Consider the following 10,108-nt stretch of genomic DNA (forward strand, 5'->3'; position numbering starts at 1 on the left):
TATAAATACATCAAGAATAATGCTAAAATATTTTTCAAAACTGCTAAGGAGATAGGTTTGGAAGTTAACAAAGAGAAAACTAAATATATGCCTACATGCCGAAACCAAGTGTTAGGTAATAATCAAAATCCTATTATTGATAACAACTCATTTGAACCAGTTTCCAAATTCAAATACTTAGGACTTAGGAGTAATATTAACAAATGAAAAGTATATTAAAGAGGAAATAAAAAGCTGGCTTAATTCAGGAAATGCATGTTACTGTTCTATTCAAAAGCTTTTGTTTTCTCGTTTAATATCTAAGAAACTAAAAGTTATAATATACAAAACAGGAATTTTGCCTGTAGTATTGTATGGGTGTGAAACTTACATTGAAAGACGAACATAAATTGAGAGTATTTGAAAATAAGATCCTTAGAAAAATATTTGGACCTAAAAGGTATGAGGAGACAGGTGAGTGGAGAAGGTTACATAATTTAGAAGTAAATAAATTGTATTCAGGTCCAGATATTACTAGCATAATTAAATCAAGAAGACTTAGGTGGACAGGCCATGTTGCAGGAATGCGAGAAGAAAGAAGAGTTTACAGGATTCTTGTTGGGAAACCTGATGGTAAGAGACCTGTATAAAGGCCAAGACGAAGATGGAGGGATAACGTTGAAATGGACTTAAAGGAAATCGGTAGGGATGGAAAAGAATATATAGATCTTGCTCAGGATAGGGACAGATGGAAGGCCTTCGGGTTTAAGAAGGCTATAGAGTTAGTTTGTTAAAGAAGGCATGTTTTCCGTGTTTCGGAATCGCGAAATAACTCAAATTATGCCATTTTTCAGAATAACACCGAATTTTACAATGTTCAAAATGAATAACTAAAGCGCTATTCTGTCATTTGTTCGCCTTGAAACCGGGAATTGTACTTGAATTTTATCATGCTCCTAGAGTAGCCACCCTGTAGTTCTTGGAAGAAAATAATAACAATATACAGGGTGATCCAAAAAAAGGTAGCCGAACACACAATACAACTGTTCTAGTTCGGTTACATTTTTTGGACCACCCTGCATAGAAGAGGAGGATACTCGGAAAGAGATACGATGTACGATTTCTTGCTGTGTTTATTGAAATATTCAGTGCTCAAGTGCTTTTAGTGTTCGTTCTATTAACGTCTTGTGCGGGTCACGTGCAACACTCATCTCCCCATGGATTGGTCATAGTTGCTCCAATCGAATCCTTAGAATTCCTGTGGCATGCTGGGAAATTTTCCGAGTGGCCAGTAGGATGGGAAGCATTTAGCCGGTCATTTCTCCCCACTGGCTTATGTTTTCTTCATCCATTTCATTCCTTCTTTTCATGTTCTGGAAAAGACGAAGATGTTTCGATTACTCTAAGCATGAAACCACGTAGATATCCGGTACAGTGAGATCTTTAAGCATTTCCGTGCTTGGCCACGGGAGAGGCAGGTCGAAACTAAGCAGTCGTGCGGGCTTAGATAACGCGTGACGCGTAAAACCGAGTGCGAGTGTTGAGCCAAGTGGAAAATAGGACTCTGATCGGTAATAGTATTTGACAATAGTTAATAAGAACAAAAAGGATAGGAATGGAAAGTGAAAATATCATTTTGATAAATTTCGCATATGGAGCAGTAAAACCCAGTGCAATGGACGTGCATGAGTTCATTTACAGTCAGTTTAAACTTAGTATTGATGGAATTTTAGCAATACTAATACCGACAACTGCGCGAGGTGTTTATTTGAAATTAGTGCGACAACGTACTTTGTTAAAATTGCTAGAACAGTGCCCAGGCGAATTAGAATTTAAGTATGATGATGGGAACGTAGTGAAAGTAAAAATTAGCGACGCAAGTCGAATAGTGAAATACGTACGTGTATTTAATTTACCTATGGAAGTTGAATTAAGACAAGTGCACGGGAAATTCAGTGAATATGGAACAGTGGATGAAGTGGCAGAAGAAATGTGGAGTGAAAAGTTTCGTTACCCTGTGCCCAGTGGCGTACGTACGGTAAAAATGTCATTAAAGAAGCCAAGACCATCCTTTGTAACTATTGGTAAATATAAGGCACACGTGATATATACGAGACAAACTCCAACGTGTGAGTTCAGTGGTTCGGACGAACATTTAAGATACAGTTGTAACCAGCTGCAAATGACTGCCCTGCGGGTCCCACCGAAAGTCAAGGCAACCTACAGTAAGGCAGCTTTGCCCAATGAGACCGACATAGTAAGCTCAGAGGGATTAGCTAGTGCATCAAATCAGAAGAAAAAGGAGGTTACCTCACAAATGAAGCCAACCAGTAATAATGAGATGGACAAACAAATAGGATGAACACAAGAGGAGGGAGCAAATAAAAAAACGACAGAACCTCAAGATAAAAAACACTCGAAGGAAGAAAAAGAATCAAGCGAATTAATGAAGAGTGAGAAGAAAAAGGAAGAATTCATGGACACATCCTCCCCCCCCCCCACTACCTTATCACCAGAGGAAACTGCATCCGGCACTAAATCACTGACTGACAAACAAGAATCAGAAGAAGACAGTGATCTCATTTCCACTTGTGGGAGTGAGAATAGTAATCAAATGAAGGTAAGTGAAACTAAGCTTAAACGAAAAACAAAAACAAAAACTTCTATAGCAAAACGGCGTTCTACCAGACGATTAGGAAATAACTTTTCAAATAATGCTCCAATTATTGGATTAAATTCTCCAGTAGTGAAGATGGGGACTGGTAATCGAACTAAAGAAAGCGAAAAGGCAGCTCAAGAACATAATACTTAGAGTAATTTATTTATATGGAAAATATGTATTATACAAAAGTGTGGATTATTTTAATACTATTAATAGTATTATATAGGAATATGGAAACATCAGTAATACGAGTTGCAAATATAAATATAAATAATATACAAAATGAAACAAAGTTAAAATCACTACGTAGTTTCTTGCATCAAAAAAGTATAGATGTTGCGATGTTGCAAGAAGTAGGCCGAAATTCGCTAGAATGTAATCAAAATTACATAGAATATAATAATTATAATTCAAGTGGTACAGGAACTGCAATTTTAGTTCGTAAAGGACTATCATTGATCCAAGTACAAAAAGAATCCAGTTGAAGATTAATCATGGGGAAATTGGGAACCTTGACATTAATTAACGTTTATGCCCCGTCGGGATCAAGATACCGGAACGAAAGAAGTAATTTTATACATATACAGTACCACAATACATGCAGGTAGTGCAGGTTCAATATATTTAGCAGGGGATTTTAATTGCGTATTATGTTTTGTGGACCAAACACCGGGTTACAATTTTTCAAATGCTTTGCAAAAATTGGTGCACAATTTGCAGTTAAAAGATGTGTGGCAAGAAAAAAGAGGCAATGAACTCGAATACACATACGTTACTGCAACTAGTGCCTCGAGAATAGATAGGGGATATGTTTCAAGTGAACTAAAATCAAATATTACCTCTGTTCAAATGGAACCGGTGGTTTTTAGTGATCACCATGCTGTAATTACAACAATGAAATCACCGGTAAGGTTAACTAGAATAGGGAGGGGAACTTGGAAAATGAATACATCACATTTAATTGAAGAAGATTTTAGATTTGGCTTTGACAAACAGTGGGAAAAATGGACTAAGAGATCATGATACGAACAAAATATTAGTAGATGGTGGACAGAAATTTTTAAACCAAATTTCCAAAGATATTGTAAACAATACTAATGGGAAAAACAACACGAATGGTATAATAAATTTAATTTCCATTATGCAGTATTACATGACCTATATAAGAAAAAGGAAAACGACAGTGACACGCAAACGAAAATTAAAAAAGTAAAAGCGCAACTACTGCGCCTACAGGCAACAAAAGTAGAAGGAATACGTATACACAGTGCGGTCCCCAACATTGATATTGAAGAAGAAATAAATTTAGTTCACGAAACAAATATATATCAGCGACAAAAACAGTCTGATAACAGAACTGCAGGATAATCATGGAGTGGCCATAATGAGGGGAACCAAATACAACAAATAGTGTATAAATATTTGGAAAGTAAATATTCAAACGCATACCAAAATAATGAGAAGGCTAGTCAATATTTAGACAAATACATTCCAATCCTCCAATCAGAAGAAATTGTTGGATTAAACCAACCATACACAAGTGAAGAAGTGTATAAAGCAATAGTACAGGGAGTGCGGGGAACAGCACCTGGGGAAGATGGAATAGCGACTAATGCATATAAAGTTTTATGGCCAACAATGGGTAATACTTTAACAAAATGGGTTAATACAGTATTAAACAAAAATAATTTAGTAAATTATGAGACAACAGGAATAATAATTTTAATACCAAAAAATAGTCAACCCTAAGGAGATGAAAGATTACAGACCAATAACATTATTTAACACAGACTATAAAATACTGACTAGATGTGTAGCAAATCGATTAAAGTTGATTTTAACAAAACTGGCTACACCATATCAATATGGAGTAGTTGGAGAAATAAATATACCATTTATTGACACTATTACGCGATGAAATAATGAAATCTCAAGACTCCCAACCAAATAAATACCTCGTAGCGATTGATTATTCACAGGCATTTGATAGAGTGGGACATAGTTTTTCGTTAAAAACAATACAAAAGATGGGTATTCATGGACAAATGTATGAGAATATTAAAACGTTAGTGACAAATATAAGCTTAAAGGCAAAAATCAATGGGTTTTTAACTAATAAATGCATAGTCAAAAGAGGACTTCGGCAAGGAAGCCCATCAAGCTTACCCCTTTTTGTAATGGCCTTGGCACCTTTCCTTCAACACTGTCGCACGACCGCAAATGATAACAATACATGTGATAATCGTAACTTAGCACGAATAAAGAAAAGTTTAAACCGGTTCCTTTGGGCAGGAAAAGTTTTCCGAGTGAATCAGCAGACACTTAGCTCACAAAAACAGCAAGGAGGAATGAGTTTGGTGGATGTCGGTAAAAAAAACAAAAGCTTTGTTTAATCATCGATATTTTTCAATGATTCAATCTAAAGAAAATGTCGAGGACATTCCATGGTATACATATATAAGAGATATTCCATTAGAAGCACCAGTGAATGAGATCAATTTCCCACTTCCCAAAAAGTATATCAAGAAGCTATAATGAAATATTTATATGGACTTATAAAGAAAATAGACTATAATCAGCTAACAGTGAAAGATTTGTGTAATCAATACCTTACTCAAAATATGGATACGCCGCACATAGTGAAGAAACACCCACAATATAATTGGAACAGAATTTTTACCGATATTTCGGCGAAACATTTATCCAATAGACAATGCAGTCAATGGTACCAAGTTGTTCACGAACTAATTGATAATAAAACAAAACGACATCGGTTGGGGTTTAGTTCAGACCCTAATTGTGAGCAGTGTTTATCAGAAGATACAATAGCACACAGGATGACGCACTGTGGAAAGGCAAAACAAGACTGGCCGGTATTCCAAAAAATGATAGCACATATAAGTCGATCATCAGTTCAGTGTATTACTCCGAAATTAATAATTTTTCCGGAATTTAATTTTTTCCCTGCTACAAAGCATCGAGCGATACAGTGGATTATAGGTACGTACATGATATATATTTTTTTCAACGTACAAACAGGAAACAATATGAGGGACTATTACCGAAGTGAATATGGGAAAATTTTACCTAGTAAAAAAAAAGGTTATATGCAAAGTATAATTCAACACACACTGTATGACTCAACAATAATGTAACATTTGTGAATGTAACCACAAATGAAGTATGGTTAAACCTTGTTAAAAAGTAGAAGTATGTAATAGTTATATTGTTAATAAATAATAAAAAAAAAGTCAGTAACGCGTCTGACTATCATGCTAAAGGTCCCGGGTTCTATCCCCGGCCGGTTCAAATCCGAGAACTTTTCTAACGTTGGAAGCGACCCCGGCTACCACCCAGCGTCGAATAACATGGGTACCTGGGGGAAACCCTGGAGGGTAAAGGCGGTCAGGGGCGTGGTGCTGATCACTTCACCCACACTCACGACCGGATCAAGAAAGTGTGGGGCGTTAACCCCACACCCCCTATACGTCTTCATGGCGTGATGCTAAGCACAGGGGAAGACTTTACTTTTTTTACCCTAAAAAGTACTATTAACGTTGACAATCACTCAACTACTACGGAAGGGTCTGTCGGACCACTGCTGTGATTTTGAACTGTGAAGTAGCTGATTTGTTATTTTCAATTTCTGACCCATTTCATGGACTCGACATGGTTATAGAAAAATATTGTGAAGAAGTTTGCAATTTTCGTTATTTTTTTAAGGAAACGTAACGTAATTTATTCAATGAGGAAAACAATTAGTCGAATATTGCAACAATGTCTTCTTCATTGTTTTGTAATTCCACATTTTTAAAATGATTGCATTTGTATGTTGTTAGAAGAGCAGGAGTTCAAAGAAATATGTAATCATTTGCTGAAATTGAAAATGAGTTATGAGCCATTTGAAACAACGTAAAAACTAAGGTACGTCTGTCAAACTGCTCGCCAAAAAAATTCAAAAAGGTTGAAACAAACAAAGACAAGACCTCGTGACCTTGACAGAGTGTAGCCAACACCCCAACTGAAAGGTGTGAAGAAGGGTCCACTTATGGTTTGAGGGGTGCGAGAAAGAAAGTAAAATATTAAATTCATTACGCTCTGAGACACTGTCCATAGTAGTTAGACTGTACATCTCCATAAAGTGCAATTTCACATCTCCAAAACATTATTTTGAAACCTATCACACAATAATTACGTGACTATTGTTACTTACTGTCATTAGCGTTACTTTTGCCTTCTCCGCCGTCTGCGGAACTGGAATGCTGAAAAGAGAAGTGTACGTTAGCATGAAATGTTAATTGCACATTATACATTTACTACTGTGGGATTAACACACTCGAGTCGGACGCCAATTTGAAATTAAGCAGTAGACCTCCATAAAAACGAGTTACATCAAAATTTAGCTTTTCAGTTCTGGGTCAATCTATGCTAACCAATTTTATTTTTCGAGTATGCCTTATATTTTTTATTGTCGTGTTTTTTGTTCGAGTTTTGCAAACGATCGCTCTCGTTGAAATTCTATAAATAAACAACGTGGCAACACCACTGCCCTCACTCGCAGTGACAGACCGCAGTTTCCACTGTTAAATGGACATAAAATATATATAAAATCAATTTCGCAATGTGAATTGAAAATGATAAAGGAAATGGACTGATAATCTAGCCAATCACCAATGCTCTCTAAGTTGGCCAAACTAATTATGGAACCAAGTCGGGATTGTAGAGAGGGTGTGTAAAGCTTTCCAGATAATTGCAATCAAAAGTTATGTTGTCAGGGTGGTCACATCAGATAGGTAAAAGCATTATCATGATTGTTACAGTTACGCCGTTGTTACCTCAAGCTGAATGAACGTAATTTATGGGAATTTACAATTTCTCATCGCACAATAATGCAGATAAAGTTACGATACAATCTTACACGAGCCTCCATGAGGATGCGCTGTCGCTGTTACCTTACAATCAAAGAGTCCCGGTTCTAAACCGAGTGGAGGCACATAATGGTTTAGATTACACTTAAAACTACAGCGCCTTGAATAACGTAGTGTGAAAAATGTCACTGTTCTGAGCTCTCTGGCTGGTTCCACTCGAATATGATACCGCAAGAGGCGCTGGTGTCGGCACAGCTACATGGTATTCGTCTGCTTATAATGGAAGTAAATGGAGTTGTCGCTGCAACGTCAGTTTCTTTTACATGAAGCATTTCTATGAATATGATAATTGCTATGATATTTGGTACAGTGGTCCCGAAGATATTAACGAACATTCTAGACCACGTCATGTTATCGTTATACTTTCATTAATAATACGGGAGAAAAAATACGCGTTGAATGCTCTTGTGTCTGAATTTTTGTGTATGAATTAGGTTCATTATTATTATTGTCATCATCATTTGTTTCAAAGATATACATACTGAAGCATTTGTATTTTTGGTCTCTTTTCTTCCGATTTGAACTAATCGCGGCGATGATGATAATGATGATTGCAAAAAACGACAAGGGGAAACTCACAAAACGTCCTTAGTGCCATCGACATGAGTGTAAGGAAACTTTCAGACCAATGGGACAAGCGACACGGGATGTTCACACTGTCACACTAGTGACACACACTTCCAGACTGTAAAAAGCATTCACTGCACATGAGGGTCCAAACAGCAAACGACACGTTCATACGGCGTATTCGCGTGCTACTTGTTACTTCGGTCTGAAAGCTCCTTAAAGGAAGGGTGCTCAGACCGAAGCGACGCGCCACAGGTAGAGTTCTCAACTAAGTGACAAGCGACATGGATCGTGCCTTCAGTCTATTAGCAAGCGTTTGCTGCATGTGAACAGCAGATCTAGGCAACACGATAAACCTTATGTTACAACAACAGATCTAGACGACACAATGAGCTACACGTGACGCTCATACTGTTCCCTGTTCCTCAATAGCTTGCAACGTGTTGCCGTGGTTTGTTGTTCGCTCATGCGCAATGCAATGAGTGTCTTGCTTTAGAAAGGTTGCGCAAGAAGGCGGCACGCGACACTTATCGCTTGAGGATGTCACCAACCAAACGCTAGCCTGTGCTGCCCGTCATGCCGCTACGATGTGAAATGATGCTCTTGATTGGCTCGTTTCCAAGTGACATGTGTCGCGTGTCGCTTCGGTATGAAAGTTGCCTTGGACAAAAGGATCCGTGTCGCTTGGGTTTGAAATCCCCATATTGTTTGTCGCGTGTCGAGGAAACGGTGCAGTCAGAGCTTGTGTCCCTACGGTCCGAAAGGCTGCTTTGATTACCAACGGTTCGCTTCCAAGCGACACGTGTGGTTTGTCGCCTCCGTATGTAATATCTCTCAGGATACTATTTATATTCTAATAACATAGAAAAATAAACTCTAGTACACAATCCAACACCTGACGTCTGGAACCACATTGCGATGTTTCTTCTTGTGTTACGCATGCTATTTATTTATTAATTTTATTTTACTTTTCTTTCCAAATTAATGCCGTTTCGTGACTGCAAATCACTCCACAAATATAACTGTTTCCATCAATTTACGTACCGCATATCAAGACAAACAAATCTACACAATATATTCCAAAACAAACTAAGCCGCAATTCATAAGAAAATTAGCAGCTGTGCTGATCGCACTGCCATCTATGTTGTCATCTGTCTCGGGAACCAGTTTCTTGGGTCGTTTTCCACACTACGTTATTCAAGGCGCTGTACTTTAAACTGTACGTTTAGTCTCCATTAAGTTCTATTGGCATGAAATGAAATTTCACAACACTGTTTTGAAATCTGTAACGTATTTTTTTGTACTTACCGCCATCAGAACGAAAACCAAGAGGACAAAGAAGAAATGAACCATTCTTGCCATATTGTGCGGAATTTCAATGCTGTAAAGAGAGTTGTAGGTGTCATGAGTAGATAGGTGGGGATAATTGATATTCAGCTGAAATTTGCCGCCTTTTCTTCAACGTGGAATGTTCGGGAAGTGAGTTTTATGCATCGATCTCCAGTTGTAGGACACGAATTATTTACCAACAAAAGTCACTAGCATCTGCAGCCTATATGCATCACAGACAAATGAAGTCCAAACTTTACTACATTTATAACCCTTAGACGCCGAGGCTGATTTTCCAGGTATTTGCACTAACAATCAACGTGTTTTCAATGGGAAATTTGAAATTCTGCATGCTTCTAAAATAAATGTTATATTTCCGAGACTAAGAACGTTAGAGGTATATGACGAGCTGTCATAAGGCATTCTGGTAACTTGAGTTTCGTGTGTGTTTGTTGGGTTAAAGTAGCCCAACTCACGTCCTAAGACGAGGAACTCTTCTAGTGCAGAGAATTCACGATAGGTGGAATGTCAATGCAGTATAAAAACTTTGTTGCTTTCGTAGTTACGCGAAGAGTCGCTAGATGGCTCTGGCCGGTGTACGTATTTAAATTGTAAATTCCTTTGTTTGTTATCCGGTTCGCT

At 37.6% G+C, this 10,108-nt stretch overlaps 1 long non-coding RNA gene across 1 annotated transcript; it reads right to left on the reverse strand.

Moving 5' to 3' along the window:
- Positions 1-1,036: 1,036 nt before the first annotated feature.
- LOC146002701 (uncharacterized) lies at positions 1,037-9,520 on the reverse strand. Its single transcript, XR_014443744.1, has 3 exons — positions 9,446-9,520; positions 6,855-6,903; positions 1,037-1,352 (listed from the first exon to the last, which is right to left on the reverse strand). It is a non-coding gene; the product is annotated as an uncharacterized LOC146002701 (long non-coding RNA).
- Between the last annotated feature and the right edge of the window lie 588 nt (positions 9,521-10,108).

The sequence above is a fragment of the Lepisma saccharinum genome, chromosome 18 (assembly GCF_977018435.1).
Source record: "Lepisma saccharinum chromosome 18, izLepSacc3.1, whole genome shotgun sequence".
Lineage (NCBI taxonomy): Eukaryota > Metazoa > Arthropoda > Insecta > Zygentoma > Lepismatidae > Lepisma > Lepisma saccharinum.